This window comes from Polyodon spathula, chromosome 1 (genome assembly GCF_017654505.1).
Source record: "Polyodon spathula isolate WHYD16114869_AA chromosome 1, ASM1765450v1, whole genome shotgun sequence".
Classification (NCBI taxonomy): Eukaryota; Metazoa; Chordata; class Actinopteri; order Acipenseriformes; family Polyodontidae; genus Polyodon; species Polyodon spathula.
In genome coordinates this window covers 14,144,990-14,160,692 of record NC_054534.1, presented here as the reverse complement: position 1 = coordinate 14,160,692, position 15,703 = coordinate 14,144,990, and the positions used below count along the sequence as shown (strand labels likewise).

General features: G+C 41.7%; 1 long non-coding RNA gene across 1 annotated transcript in view; it reads left to right on the top strand.

Annotated features, from left to right (window-relative positions):
• The window catches only part of LOC121314465, a 16,700-nt gene extending 4,406 nt beyond the window's left edge, over window positions 1-12,294 (top strand). Inside the window, exons 2-3 of the long non-coding RNA XR_005950107.1 lie at window positions 10,610-10,715; window positions 12,081-12,294. This is a non-coding gene — a long non-coding RNA (uncharacterized LOC121314465). The remainder of the gene's footprint in view (window positions 1-10,609; window positions 10,716-12,080) is intronic.
• Window positions 12,295-15,703: the final 3,409 nt, after the last annotated feature.

Sequence of the window (15,703 nt, the reverse complement as noted above, 5' to 3'; positions counted from 1 at the left end):
GTGTTGCACTTTACACATTACTGTGCACTGTAAAACAATGTAATGTAGACGTTAGTCAGGAATGCAGTTTAACACAACAGGCTCTTTACTACACCCTTTCTCTGGAACCAACGACCAAACCCACAACCTGGTCACCACGCTACTTAAATACAGTCCTGGCTGACCTGATAGGAGACAAGCCGACATAAAAATAATAAACATTTGTTTATTCAAATAAGGCACTGAAGATAACTGATAAAAACATAGACAGAAAACAACCAATGAACGATACAACACACACAAACAGTCCCATACATGCCAACAGTCCCTATATGGTTGGGAAAGTCCCGATTTCCTAGCAAATGTCCCGCATCCCGTTGCATAGGAAGAGTCCAGATATTTACACATAGAAAAAAAAAACTATTCTGCACAATAGAGTTAGTGAAAACCGCATGCTGTGCTCTTCATGCGGCTGACACATCTGCTGATCACTACTTAGTACACGATTAACAGAAAACAGAACACACGCTTTACAGGTTTTTATTTTCTTTTGTTGTAGTCTTTTCCTTCCATTTTTGTCATCCAGATTTCTGTTTCTTTTTATTTGGAGATTCCAGAGGTTCAACAGGTTTAATTGTTGGTAGTTTAAAATCCTATAATTATAATAGGCGTTTAGGCGTTATGATAATAATAGACGTTATGATAATGAGGCTTGACCAAACACTTGTCAAATGAAAGTCTTGATTGTTGGAAAGTAAATATGCCAATTATAGAATGCCTTTAACTGGCACATTTGTATAATTTTATGTCGAGATCAGCCAATAGCTTTCGGCTTTACAGAGAACTGGGGAGGACAGAAGTGAGAAGAGGCGGGACTAAGGGAACAGGACGCAAGCAGGAATAGAAAAAAGAAAAAAGGGGGATCTGAAAAGTTTCACTGCACTGCACACATACAGTTTAGTTTAATTTAATGACAACTTGTCGTTTCTAGCCCTAATGGCTGCTTGAGTACGATAGCAGCAAAAGAAATACTGCATTTACTCATATTTACAATTTCATTTCTGTATGTATGTGGTCACCCTCTGGCGTTGGGGTCCTGCACTGTAGCTCTGGTGCTGATGCTGGCCCTGGTAAATAACAACATAAGTGGGTAAACAGTTCAATTAAAGGTTAATTGGCTAAACTGATCCAAGGGTATTAACTTGTTACAAGAAATTTCACATAATTTCAATATTTTGTTGGCACATTGACTGACATTAGTAGCTAGATTTTACCATATTTGTATTATTTTAGTTATTGTAGCTGAACAAATAAGGTTTTACCCCCAAAGACATTTAAATGTGTTGGTTGTAATGGCACCCCCAGTGAACTGGCTTGACTGAGTTGAAATGGTCCAATGTAAAAGTGGTACTGCCATCAGCAGTTGAAAAGTATGGTCATTTAAGTAATAACATCAAAGCCCAGGGTGGGAAGAGCCGGTGGCCTGAAGGTGACCTGTGACCAATGAGATTCCTTGTTCTCCTCCCCAGTGTTCTGAGGTTAGTAATATGAATACAATTAAAAATGGTACTTTTTGAAAAGTGATGGTATTGTAGTAAAAGTAAGATGAACTTTGCATTTCAAGTGTATAATTTTGACATACTTCGGTGATGAATAGTTGTGATTGAGTTAGACTCGCTGCAGTTAAAAATCTTAAAAGTTGACTGTCGTTATTTGGCATACATTTATAAAAGCAAAAAATTGAAATGATTTGCTTCTATTCCTTAAATTGCATTAAAACTCCAATCCCATGACTCTTGCTTCATTACAATCAGATTAATGTAGCCTTAACCTTTAAAATTATTTAAAATTTATTTTCATTTACTATATTTATATTCGACAATCTGTAAAGGTTACTTATGATAAATGCTGTAAACATTACATAATGTTTGTTTTAATTCCAGATCTCAATAACATTGTTAGGTAGTTCGTTCATGATAACATTTACCTACAGTATAAATGATTAGGATTTGGATAACCTTTACCATGGTTTTCTGCTCAGAATTTCTAAACCTAAATGTTAAACAATAGTTGTGTTATGGTGTTAAAGGGCATATTCATGTAAGTACTTACCGCTGTAATGTGTTTGTTGATATTATGTTTTAAAATGAAAAACAAACTACTAATGTAAATGGTAAGAAAAAACTAAGGTTCATGTAGGAACTTTTAAATAAGCTTCTTAGTTATTTATATGAAGCATTCCGTAATAGACAAAACCCATTTTTCACAAGAGGGTTAACAATAACATTTGTCTATACTAAAACTACAAATACAACACAGGATACATAGGAAACAGGGTCAACTCATATCGTCATTTGATACTAATCACAACAACACGTCCTTTGTTTTATTCTAATCAAAGGCTGGTTTGGGATTTCTTGGAAAACGAATTAATAATAACTTAAGCTTGGTACAAATTATGTATCGTAAGGTCTGTTAATGAAATGAAATGCTAATTATATGCTGTACTAATCGTTATACTAAATACAAAGTCATTGTATTTAGTATCTTAATTATGGGGGGGGGGGGGGGGGGGGGGGGGGGGTGTCCACTTAATTACCATAGATAAGTTTCACAAACCAAAATACACAGTTAGAGCAATGGGCTGCAAAATCCAAGGTAGCACTTTACATTAATGGCTGGTTTCACAGACCCTGATTATTATTAATCTTAGATTCACTGATGTTAATTTAGATGAAGTAGTCTAAGACTAGATCTAATCAGAGTTTGTGAAACCAGGGTTATTGTCTCTAACTACGATGTAGTCACACTGTGCACTTACCCTTACATTACATTCCTTCAGTAATTAAATGTGTTTTTTCTTTGTGACTACACAATCATTTGGCCAGCCTACTCTCAAGGACACATACTTTTGGTCATGAATTCTGCTTCCAAATTTGATGCCCAGAGTAACGTTGGGAGATTTCGTGTAAAATATTGCACTGAGTTCTTGGAGCTGGAGTTGTAGATCTTCTGACAATGAAGAGAGTTGATTTACCTCATGCTGGTCTGTTCTTTCTGGTTTTGACTTCTTACAGGAAAAAGGGGCACCTCACATAAAAACTGCCTTCACACAAGAAAAGCCTTTGCTCAAGACTGATCTTAAAATGTCTACTACTGATTTATATATATTTCAAATTTTAAAAAAGCTGTCTTTCTTCATTCATAAAAGTAAAAATAAAGTTTTTTTTTTCTAATTCCCTAACCACAGATAGTTTTACATTGTTCTTATATTCTTATCTATTTTTATTTAAGTTCATATTTGATGTAGAATTAAATGGCAAAAACACAATATATTTTACTATTAGGTAATACTAATTACTTCTAGCTTGACAAGTGTTAAGTGGGGCAACATTTGGACTCATAAATAAGTGCCTGTAACAGGGAGAGATCTGTGCTGACTCTGCTGGCGTGTTCACGGGCTGCAGGAAGAGGGCGGCAGTCGCCCAACAACCGCCTGTGAGTCATGGCAGTGACACGGGGAGGTGGGAAAGTGGGTGTGTGGACTTTCCCCCTCTCTGAATGGCTGAGAGGCGGGTCTTGGGTGATTGTTGGTCCTATAAAATAACGCTCTGTTGTTTCCTCAGGTCTGCCCACTTAGACGCACTAAGAGTGCGGGAGCTTTGATTCGGGACCGGGAATCAGCCGGGAGAAAAATAAAGATTCACAGCGAGACAGAGAGAGAGAGCGGGGAATCCTTGGGCAGATCCCGGCGTATTGTAAAAGAGCAGGCTAGGACGGTGATAGCCGACAGAGTAGGACGGTGATTACTGTTTTATTTTTCCCTTGTTCTTTTCGCCTTCGTTTTCCTTATTATTTCTTTGAGCACCTGCGAGTGCAGCTGTTCGTGTACCAGCTGTGGTATTTCGTGGTGCTGTCTATCATCGTTGATAGGCAGCCCACGGTCAACAGTGCCCTCTGCCGGAGAAAAATAAGAACCGGTCCAAAATAAAACTGGGCACCTGTGTGGTGTTTCCAAGTACACCTGTCTGTACTCCATCCAGAGAACCACCAAAATGACGGCCGAGGATCGACCGGACGCCTACTTGGAGGTGTTCGAGGCTATAGCGATCTCGGCCGGGTGGCTCCAAGTCCAGTGGGCTAGCTATGTGTTGCCCACTGGGGAGGCTCAAGCAGCTGCGAGGACGCTGTCCCTGGAGCACATGTTGGATTACCCCCGGCTGAAGGCAGCCATCCTAAATCGTGTGGGGGCTACATCGGAAGGCTACTGGAAGAAATTCCGGGAGGAGCAATTTGCGGCAGGGGAGCACCCACACCCGGCTGAAGGATTACGCTATGGGTTGGTTGAATCCCGATCTAAACACCAAAGCCAGGGTGGTGGAGATGATCGTGGTGGAGCGCTTCCTGGAGTGTCTAGCCTCGGGACCTCGGCTGTGGGTCCAGCGGCAGGCGCCAGACACACTGGACCGGATGGTCGAACTTGCCGAGCAGTACCAGGCAGCAGAGCCAACGCCTTCGAAACTGCCCGGGAGGAGTGTGGCTACTGGATTGTCCCCTCAACTGGCCCCGGAAAGGGCGAAGGGACTGGGGGGAAGGGGTAGTCCAGGATTTGGTCGGGGGGTGTCGGCGGGAGCTCCCGGCCCGGGTACTGGGGCAGGGTGGGGATACCCACGGGCTGCTGCAGTGTTGAACCGGGGTCTCGCGCGGACACCTTATCGGCGGGCACCTTTTATGGCTCCAGTGTTTTCCCCTCTTTCCAAAACTTCGGGGAGAGAAACCAGCCCACCGAGGTGTTGGATGTGCAGGGAGGTGGGCCACCTCGCCCGGGACTGCCCCGTGATGGAGTGTGACCTCAGCCGACCAGGTAGGCGCGTTCAATTACCTCAGTCACTTCAGCACACGGGTTTTGTTATTCCTGTGACAGTGGATGGTACAAAAACCCAGGCTCTCCTGGACTCAGGGTGTAGTCAGTCTCTAGTGCAGGAGAGCCTAATCTCACCGGGGCATAAACGTATATTGGGACGGGTGCATATTAAATGTATTCATGGGGATGTCCGCTCCTATCCCAAGATAAATGTGTGTATGACTATTGGCCAGCAGGTGACGCAGGTGCAGGTAGGATTATGTCCTCAATTGCCAGTACCAGTAGTTCTGGGACGGGACTGTGAGCAGTTTAAAGATTGGTTGGCTGCTCTGACAGCCCCGTCTTCTTTATTGGCTGAGAAAGAGGAAGTAATTGGAGAGATTTTTCCCTTTCGCGATCCAGAATGGTTTTGCCATAGATTTAAACCCCGTAAAACTAAACGGGAGCGTTGGATCGCTAAGAATGAGGGCTGGCAATGGAGTGAGTCGGAGAAGTTTCAGGTGGGGGCGGTTGGTGAAGAGTCCGGGGGGGAGGTCGCGGAGCCAGCGCAGGGGTCTGGCTTGGCTGCCTCTGCTCGGGACCGACCTGACCCCGAGTTGGAAGCCATGGGAGCTGATTTCTTAGCTCACTCCCGTGACTTCCGACTCGAGCAAGGGCGTGACGACGTGCTGGGCAGGCTCTTTGACCAAGCAGCGGTGGTTAATGGTCGGGTGGTCTAGCCCAGACGCGCCGCCACGTACCCCCACTTTGAAATTGATCGAGACCTACTGTACCGTGTTGATAAATTACCCCAGACCGGTGAAGTGCGTCATCAGTTGCTCATTCCTCAGCCCTTTAAGGAGGATTTGTTGCAGCTGGCTCACGCTATTCCCCTGTCTGGTCATTTGGGAAGGGATAAAACTAAAGCAAGGCTTGTGTCACGGTTCTTCTGGCTGGGGCTGGATGGCGATGTTAAGCGGTTTTGTGAGCGTTGTGGGGAATGTCAGAAGGCCAGCCCTAGAGCCGTTCCACAAGCCCCTCTGGTGCCTTTGCCCCTAGTGGAAGCTCCGTTTGAGCGTATTGGGATGGACATAGTTGGGCCACTAGAAAGGAGTGCGGCAGGATACACCCACCTACTTGTCATTCTGGATTACGCTACGCGTTATCCAGAGGCAATTCCCCTCCGATCTATGTCCGCTAAGTCTGTTGCCAACGAGCTTGTGAAGGTTTTCTCCCGGGTGGGGATTCCCAAAGAGATACTAACCGATCAAGGCACCAATTTTATGTCCCGGCTAATCCGCGGAACATGTAAGCTTTTGGGAATTAAGACCATTAGGACCTCGGTGTTTCATCCTCAGACCGACGGTTTGGTGGAACGCTTTAATAAGACCCTTGAGAACATGTTGCGCAGGTTTATTCGTAGTGATGTGCGTTACTGGGACCAGCTGATTCCTCCCCTTCTCTTTGCGATCAGAGAGGTTCCCCAGGCTTCTACGGGGTTTTCACCATTCGAGCTGCTGTATGGGCGGAGACCCCGGGGCGTGCTCGATCTGGTCAGAGAGATGTGGGAGGAGCAGCAGGACAATTCGACCAATACCGTCCGGTATGTGTTGGACCTGCGCAAACGTCTTGAGTCTGTTGGGAAATGGGCACATGACAATTTGCAGCAGGCGCAGCACAGACAGGAGACACAATATAACCGAGGAGCCCGGTTGCGCACATTTCAGCCTGGGGATAAGGTACTTCTCTTATTACCCAGTTCTGAGTCGAAACTCTTGGCTAAGTGGCAAGGACCCTTTGAGGTTACACGCCAGGTTGGGAAGGTGGACTATGAGATCTGCCAGCCGGAGCGACGGACAGAGAAACACATTTACCATATCAATCTCTTAAAGCCTTGGTTACAACCAGAGGCGTTGTTAGTGGCGCATGCAGATGACGTCACGGACCTGGGACCTGATCTTTCTGTGTTGGCAAGAAAAGGATCGGTACAGATTGCTGAGAATCTGACACCAACGCAGAAATGTCAGGCTCGCGGTCTGGTGGCGGAGTTTCCTGACGTGTTCTCTTCCGTCCCGGGGCAGACTCGAGTAGCCCATCATCACATTGATATTGAGCCGGGGGCGCTAGTTCGCCAGAGGCCGTACCGTATACCTGAGCGTAAAAGACAGGTAATAAAAGCGGAAATTGACGAAATGCTGAGACTGGGGGTAATAGAAGAGTCCCAAAGTGACTGGAACAGTCCGATCGTTTTAGTCGATAAGCCAGACGGGTCAACTCGATTTTGCATTGATTTCAGACGAATCAATGAGAAATCGAAATTTGACGCTTATCCGATGCCCCGAGTAGATGAGTTGCTGGAGCGTCTAGGCACGGCTCATTTTATGACGACACTGGATTTAACGAAGGGGTACTGGCAGATACCCCTGACTCCGGAATCTAGAGAGAGGACGGCGTTTTCGACTCCCTTCGGGTTGTACCAATTCAGGACCATGCCCTTTGGGTTGCACGGAGCCCCCGCCACTTTCCAGCGGATGATGGATCGCATCTTGCGGCCCCATCAGCAGTACGCCGCTGCTTACATAGATGACGTGGTTATCCACAGTGAGGATTGGCCGAGTCATCTGTGTAAGGTAGCGGCGGTGCTGCAATCCTTGCGGGAGGCGGGGCTCACTGCTAACCCAAAGAAGTGTGCCATTGGGAAGAGTGAGTCGGAGTATTTGGGGTATCGAGTAGGGGGCGGCCAGATCAGACCGCTAGTTGCTAAGGTGAAAGCCTTGGCTGACTGGCCGGTTCCTACAACCAAAACCCAGGTGCGCTCTTTCTTGGGACTAGCGGGCTATTATAGAAAGTTCATCCCGAGTTTCGCTACGCTCGCTGCTCCCTTGACAGACCTCACCCGGAAGGCTGCCCCAAATACGGTTCAGTGGACGGAGTCGTGCCAGAGGGCCTTTCTCGCCTTGAAGCGGAGGCTGTGTAGTAAGCCAGTACTATGCAGCCCGGATTTTGGTAAGAGGTTCACCCTGCAGACGGATGCGTCAGAGATAGGTCTCGGGGCAGTGTTGTCTCAGGAGGTTCGGGGAAGCGAGCACCCGGTCCTGTATATCAGCAGGAAGCTCCTTCCCCGCGAGAAAAATTATAACACCATCTAGAAGAAGTATCTTGCGGTAAAATGGGCAGTCGAGTCACTCCGGTACTACCTCCTGGGGCGACACTTCACCCTGGTTACAGATCATGCCCCCTTAGCATGGCTTCACCGGATGAAAGATAGGAAAGCCAGAATCACACGGTGGTACTTGGCCTTGCAGCCCTATGCCTTCAGGGTAGTCCACCGAGCAGGAAAGCTGCAACAAAATGCAGACTTTTTCTCTCGGGAAGGCATGGGGGTGTAAGATTTTCGAATGAACTGGTGGTGTCATTCTGAGGGGAAGGATATGTAACAGGGAGAGATCTGTGCTGACTCTGCTGGCGTGTTCACGGGCTGCAAGAAGAGGGCGGCAGTCGCCCAACAACCGCCTGTGAGTCATGGCAGTGACACGGGGAGGTGGGAAAGTGGGTGTGTGGACTTTCCCCCTCTCTGAATGGCTGAGAGGCGGGTCTTGGGTGATTGTTGGTCCTATAAAATAACGCTCTGTTGTTTCCTCAGGTCTGCCCACTTAGATGCGCCAAGAGTGCGGAAGCTTTGATTCAGGACCGGGAATCAGCCGGGAGAAAAATAAAGATTCACAGCGAGACAGAAAGAGAGAGCGGGGAATCCTTGGGCAGACCCCGGTGTATTGTAAAAGAGCAGGCTAGATAGCCGATAGAATAGGATGGTGATCCGGATCGTGCGGGTAGCGGCGACCGGGATAACGCTGCCGAGTGCAGCAACTTTTATTTGTAGTTTTATTACTGTTTTATTTTCCCTTGTTCTTTTGGCCTTCTGTTTTCATTATTATTTCTTTGAGCACCTGCGAGTGCACTTGCTGTTCACGTACCAGCTGTGGTATTTCAGTGGTGCTGTCTATCATCGTTGATAGGCAGCCCACGGTCAACAGTGCCCTCTGCCGGGGAAAAATAAGAACCGGTCCAAAATAAAACTGGGCACCTGTGTGGTGTTTCCAAGTACACCTGTCTGTCTCCTGGTCAGTGAATTACCCACACCCCTTCCACAGTGCCGCGTCAATTATAATCATTAAGTATGATTCATTTTAAAAGGTATCAGCAAACAATTAACAATTTATCAGCCGTCCAAGAGGCAACTGTATCGTTTGAGACAAGCAGGTGCTCTTTGGTTAATTAGAAGATTCCGGTGCTCTGTACTTTAAACCCTTCTGTGCCTCAGCTAGGAATCTTTCAAAAGGCTTTTTGCTCATCTCCATCCATTCATCTAGGTATATGGAGTTCCTCAGGGGACAGACTGAAAATAGGATTTATTTTACATTCAGGTGTCTATTAGAATGCTCCCCCAATAACTGTGTGCTTTGTGAAAGTGCTTTTTAATGTGCAAGATGCACTTTATCAAGATCTCCTGCCTGCACCACCACCACTTGATTGTCAAGGAAATTCATGGTAAAATCATGGTCAAATGTCACACAGTAGAGCTGCCATCGAGAGGGCACTATCGCTATTAGAACATTATTTTTACCATTGTTTTCTTTAAAAAAAACACATGAAAACCTAGATTTACCTTGAACTTGTACTGACTCATTAGGTACCTTTCCGCTGAGTAAAAATGTTCTAAGAAAACAGTCCCGACCATTTAAAAAAAAAAAAAAAACAAGGATGATATAATTTATTTACTAAATTGATTATTATTTTTTATTAACCTGTTAGGGTTTTAAACCCATGTTTATAATCATGGAGTAACTACTTACCACTCGAAAATGCCTCCTGACTCACCATGTTTCTACCTCAGCCAGACCTTTTCTAACAGGAATCTGTATGAATTGAGCAATATTACTGAACTGTCCGCATCTTGCTTTGTTGTTGTTGAAAGATGCTGTGTCTGTGCTCCAGTCGAGTTAATGATAAAGTCAAAATAATAAGATATAATAAAACTAAAGGTTTCACCTCAAACACCGTGCTGTTTCCTTGTGTTGAGTGGGTGACGTTTTTTCCAGGTACTTTTCACTTTTCTGTATTTAACTCCAATATGATTCCACAGAATCACAAAACAGCTAGTTGCTTTTTTAAACAACTCGACTCCCACATCACACAGGCAGCACCACAACAGAGAACAGCCTAACGCCCACAAAAGTACTTGTTTTCTCATTATCCATTTATCCAAATAAACATACAATAACCTTTTATACAAGCGTCATTGCTGGGCTTCTGGGTAGTGTAGTTTTCAAAGCAATCCATTCCAAAGAATTCCATTCCCAAAATGCCAGTTCCATTCCCAATGCCTAATTCCACGATTCCGCCTGTGATTCCGCGATCGTGGAAAATAAATAGCCCAAGTAATTAGATCATTTACTTACTTCAGTCAATCGATTATTAGTGAATAGAAATGAATTATCTGCACTAATTTATCTTAATAATGTTTAAAGTAGCTATTTTCATTTATGTTGCTATGTAGTGCCTTGTTTTTCACAGTTCCATTACCACTGTAGGTTTGTTCATTCATTCTTTCTTTTGCTGTTCACAGTGTTTGTAGAAATTCTAGCTGATGATGAGCCAGATAAAGTTGGAGAAAGTCATACTGGACCAATTATAATTGTCCAGCCCCACGAATCTTCTCTTTTGGAGGATTTTACTCCAAGGATTGTGGGCCCACCCTTTTCATTGGCACCCTGTTTGCTTTCACAGGATCAGCACATGGAACAGGGACACCCTCCGCTGCTGGATGAAGCTTTGCAGGATAAGAAAGAAGCATGTATATTCTGGTGAAACTAATGGGACTGTTATTAGCCATGTAAGTGAAGGGAGCCAGGTTACCAATACAGGTTTATCCGAGCTTTGTAACCAGGTTGCACTACTGGCAAATCAGATAGGTCGACTGACAAACCAGGTTGGTGAGCTTGCACGAATTATGATGCAGAGGAACAGTAATGAGCAGTTTCAAATGGAACAGGTGACTGTTAATCAAAACATTTCAGCCACCCTAAGTCTCCTCACCAATGTCATTGCCTCTGGGGCTTTCTCAACAGCCTGTATAGTTTCTGATAACAGTACACAGACTGTTTCCCCTATTTGTAACAGCATGTAAGGACCCAGAGTGTCGGACATCACCAACAGTAGAAAAATCCAGAACAGCTGCCTCTTCTAGTGCCAAAAGGTTTCATGCGTATGAACGGCCTTACCATATCTATGGTGTTGTGTTTTAAAAAATATTATAGATGGTAGTTGTGTGCTGTTTATTCAAAGTGATGTCTGTGTTAGAGTCCTGCATCGGGTCGAGTACCTGCGAATGACCCGCAAAAGCGGGTCAGAATGTGAAGTTAATTAATTAATTAATTTTGATTATAATTTAATTAATTTTAATATAAGCATTTCTCAGATATTTAATTATGTTGTCTGTATTGACATGCTGTGGGGATTGGGTTGTTAACACCGATTCCAGAACATTTTTAACCAGATCTACTTCAAAGCTTGTTGATTAGACCAAGGCACAGGCCAAACGTAGTGTTAACTCTTTGAAGCTCACCTTCCAAATTGCTATCTGATTATCTCGTCTCCTAAAGTGTCATAAAACTTACCAAGCCAAGCTATAGTGACTGTGCAGTTGTACCATTATTGTGTTAAAAGTCAGTTAAAATGCTTTAAGAATCATTTTTAATTACATAACTTGTAGACAAAAACAAAACTTGTAGTTTAATAGTTATTTTAAGTAAGTTTCCCAATAAACCTGAAGGGTTTATTGTGTTTTAAATCAATATTATAAATTAATAACTATTTTTGAATATTATCCTTCGATTGTATTATTGTATGTAATCGTAATTTTGTATAGAAAATGAAATTGAAATTCGTATGCTTCTGTAATGAATGTAGCTAAAGTTATATTGAATAGGAGGAGATTTAAATGATAAATGTAAATCCTTTGATAATGAAATATGCGGATACATTCCATTTTTAACACACCCTTTCTGTGTGACACGCAACTGTCTATCAAATACTGTGAACCAATGGAAGGACTGACAAGGATTTGTTTACAGTATAAGGGAACATACATTGTGTTATTTAAACTCAAAACAATGATTTTCTTTTCTTCTCTCTGGGCTTTCTCTGGATTCACTCTTTCTTCAAAACATCTCATCACACTCCACTTATCAAACTCCAGAGTTCTTCAATGAAGTCACAATGATGTAATCTTCAAAGCTGTCCCAGAGAAGATAGGCACCCTCCGGAATGACGAAAGCTTTTTCCTACAGTCTTCACAGAGATATTGTGCTATGATGCTGCACAACCAACTTCTGCAAAGAGGACGACCGTGTTAAGAAGACTGTGTTTTAAACATCACACCAACAGAATAAGTATCAAACATATATTGTGTATTTACAAGTAACTGAACTGAAGCCATGCCTTTGATATCGTCACAATACGTAATGTGCATCTATTCAACTAGATGCTGAAAATTGTACATGCGTACTTAGCCACGTGGAAGCTGGAGTATGTATATGTAATGTGTGACTGAACCAAACAATGCATGATAAACTATAAAGACTGCTTCACTAATGCAGAACTCTATGACCAGAGAGCACATCAATGATTCATTATGAACATTTAACAATGCATTACTTTTCCTTGAATGTTTTATTTTGTTTCTTTATACATATGTTTTTAACTATGAAGCCTAACCTTTATTCTTCTTCCTTTGAGAATATGAATAAATGTAATAATAATTTGGATTGTTAGGTTTCTTTTTGTCTTATAACAAATACACATCTGTGATTGATGTGAAATGCTTAAACATACATAATATTAATTGTTAATCTTTTCATCATGAATCTAGCGATATTTAAGCCAGAATCGCTAGTTGTTATTGAGATATTCTGTTTATTATGGTTAATAATTACATTATGAGCTATAATGGGTATTTTCTTTAATGGTAATTGGTGAGGACACAGTTGTGACATAAATCCTAGATATACAATATAAATATGCATGCCATGAGTACTACATCTTAGGTCTGTTGAAACTCTTTAGTGACACTGTTTTTTTTCTTTCCCCAAGTGAGAAAGAGTTCAAGTGCTCTTAAAAACCAGATGAGAGATGCTGGTAGACTGTGTTCAGTTAAAATCAGAATGTGTTGCAATCTTTTTTTTAACTGTCTAATGCTAAGTAATTTGTGCTAGTTTTTTTCCTCTGTTTACTACAAGGTAACTTGAGGAAAACTCATTTAGTAAAGGTCTAAAACTAAGAAACTATAATACAAATAAGAACCCCCCCCCCTTGGTTCATTAAGTTACTATCCTAGATATTTGACCCAATGCCCATCATGCCAGCAATGTTTAATTATATTTCTTAAAGAATGCCTCAAAGATTTAATTCCAGACTTTGTTGCAAGCTGCATAACTTTTGTTTTCTTTGTATACAAAATAAACCAATTGACAGCCAGCCAAAGTTACAGATGATCAAAATCCTATTAAAGTTACTTCTGGGTGGATTCCAACAGGGTGCCAGTATTATAAACAACTGTGCCATCTGTGTGTAGCTGATAGTCAAGTCAAGTCAGAGTAATATAGTGAATGTAGAACAAAGAAGGAAAGAAGGAAAGAAGGGCACAAGATGGATGCCATTGGGATCCCTTTTCTATTTCTTTTCATGGAGTTTAAATAGATTATTTCCAGTGTGACTGTGTAGCTTATACTGACAAATAGAAATGTATATATTACAAAATAAAAGCTAAAAATAAATAGATAAAGAAAATAAATTCAGAAAACAAATTGCTTTTCTACTGCTTGATATCTTGGCTTTTTTTTTTTTTCCCTCACCCCAATATTTACCCCTGAAATATGAAAATGAAATATTTTGTACTTGGTCACAGCATTCTCTCTTTGTTATAAAAAAACACTGGTTAACTATCAGTAAATGTTATATACAATATGTACTCAAATGATGTATAACTGACATGTTAATATAATTACACTGTCATGGTTTCATCTGATTTAATAACAACCTAAAACCTAGAGCGGTCGCACATTCATTGTGGCATAGTATCCTACAATTGTTGAAATCAGTATGCAAGCCCTTATTAAGATAGAATAAAATCTGGGCAGGAGAGCTACAATGTATCAAACTGTGTTGCAAGAAGCAACGTTTTGCAAAAACCACAGTGAAGAACAGATTCGCAGGGACTGTGAGATTTAAAATTGAGATACACAGGTTTAAAATGGACATGAGGGTTGTTTACACTACTGTACAATTACAAGTAGTGTTGTCTTCTTTCATTGCAATATAAATTGTTTTATATGTATTTATAAGCAAGTATTTGAAACAGTTGTTTATACATATATTAGAAATATATATAGGAAGCATAGGCAAAAACTATGCAGAAGCTGTTGTTTCCAACACAGCTCAAATCTCTATTTTTTTGCATATGATATCAATATTTGATTTGGTTTAAAAATCCCAAACCAAAGATTTTAATAGATCGAGTTCCAACTTTACAGTTACATACCAGTGGGCATAGTGTTACAGTGACAACAAAAGGTGTAAAGTTGCAACAAGTTGCAACAATTAGTTATAACAATTTTGATATAAATGGTATGATTTTACTATCTTAATTGTATAATATATGACTTTTAACCTATATTTAATTGCTCAACCATTGTTCCTTTATGATATTCAAGAAACTGTTCTAGGAGTCTATTTCAATTAAATAAACACCTAGATCTGTATCTGTATTGTATGCATTGTATGCATGTTAATAAGTGTCTGAATAACTCTCCCTTGGGGTAAATCACCAGCAGGATTGATACAGAGTTTAAGAGCGGTGGTATTCAGATCTACCACTTTTTAGATCACTAAAATAGATGCCCCTGGACTATTTTTGCCTTTTTAAACAGCCTATTACAGTTTCATGAATAGCAATTTTTTTTTCAATGCATTTAAAAGACGAGCCATGTTAAGTAATGACCCACATGATGAGAACGTATCTGAAGACGATGAAAACAGGTGCTTTAATAATGCTGATAACATTTGAAAGTTTGAAAGTGCTTTCCAACCAAAAATAATTGATTGATGTCAAAGAAGTAAGGCTTCAAGCAATCCTCTTTGGTCCACTTGAGCCAGAATGACCCATACCACAAATACTTTGGCAAAGTGAGGATTATTATTAATTAATCATTTAGCAGATGCTTTTATCCAAAGTGACTAACAGAGACTAGGGGCTGAACTTACAATATGACCTTGGTTTTGCATCTCATCCAAAGGACAGAGCACAAGTGACCTGCTCAGGGAAGCAAGTTAATGGTTGAGTTGGGATTGAACTGGGAACCTCTTGATAACAAGTCCCTTTCTCTAACCACTGGTCCACCAAGCCGTCTATCATATGACATCTCATATAAAAACTGTTTATTCAACAGTAATCAACATTAATTATTAGAAGCCTTCAAGAATGTGAGCTCTGGGTTCAGGTTTCAGGGTAATAGATAAAGTCAGTACTGAAGAAAAAAGTCGGCCTGTTTAGTTCAAAGGTATTCTTTTTTTGACTACGTGTAGGAGGTTGTGAATACATAAGAAACTCAAGTGTCATAACTGGAGTATAAGGACTTCTTTTTATATGGGTCTACCAGCACATTTAATCCTCAGCTCCACTGCACCGCATAACCCTTCTCTCTCCCACTTATTCAGAAAAAAACAGATCAACGGGCTGCAAGCTTCACAAGTTCACATTAAAATGATTTTTTTTTTAATTTCTCTGGATGAGATAGGCCCAGAGCCCTGGGACAATGCTGATGG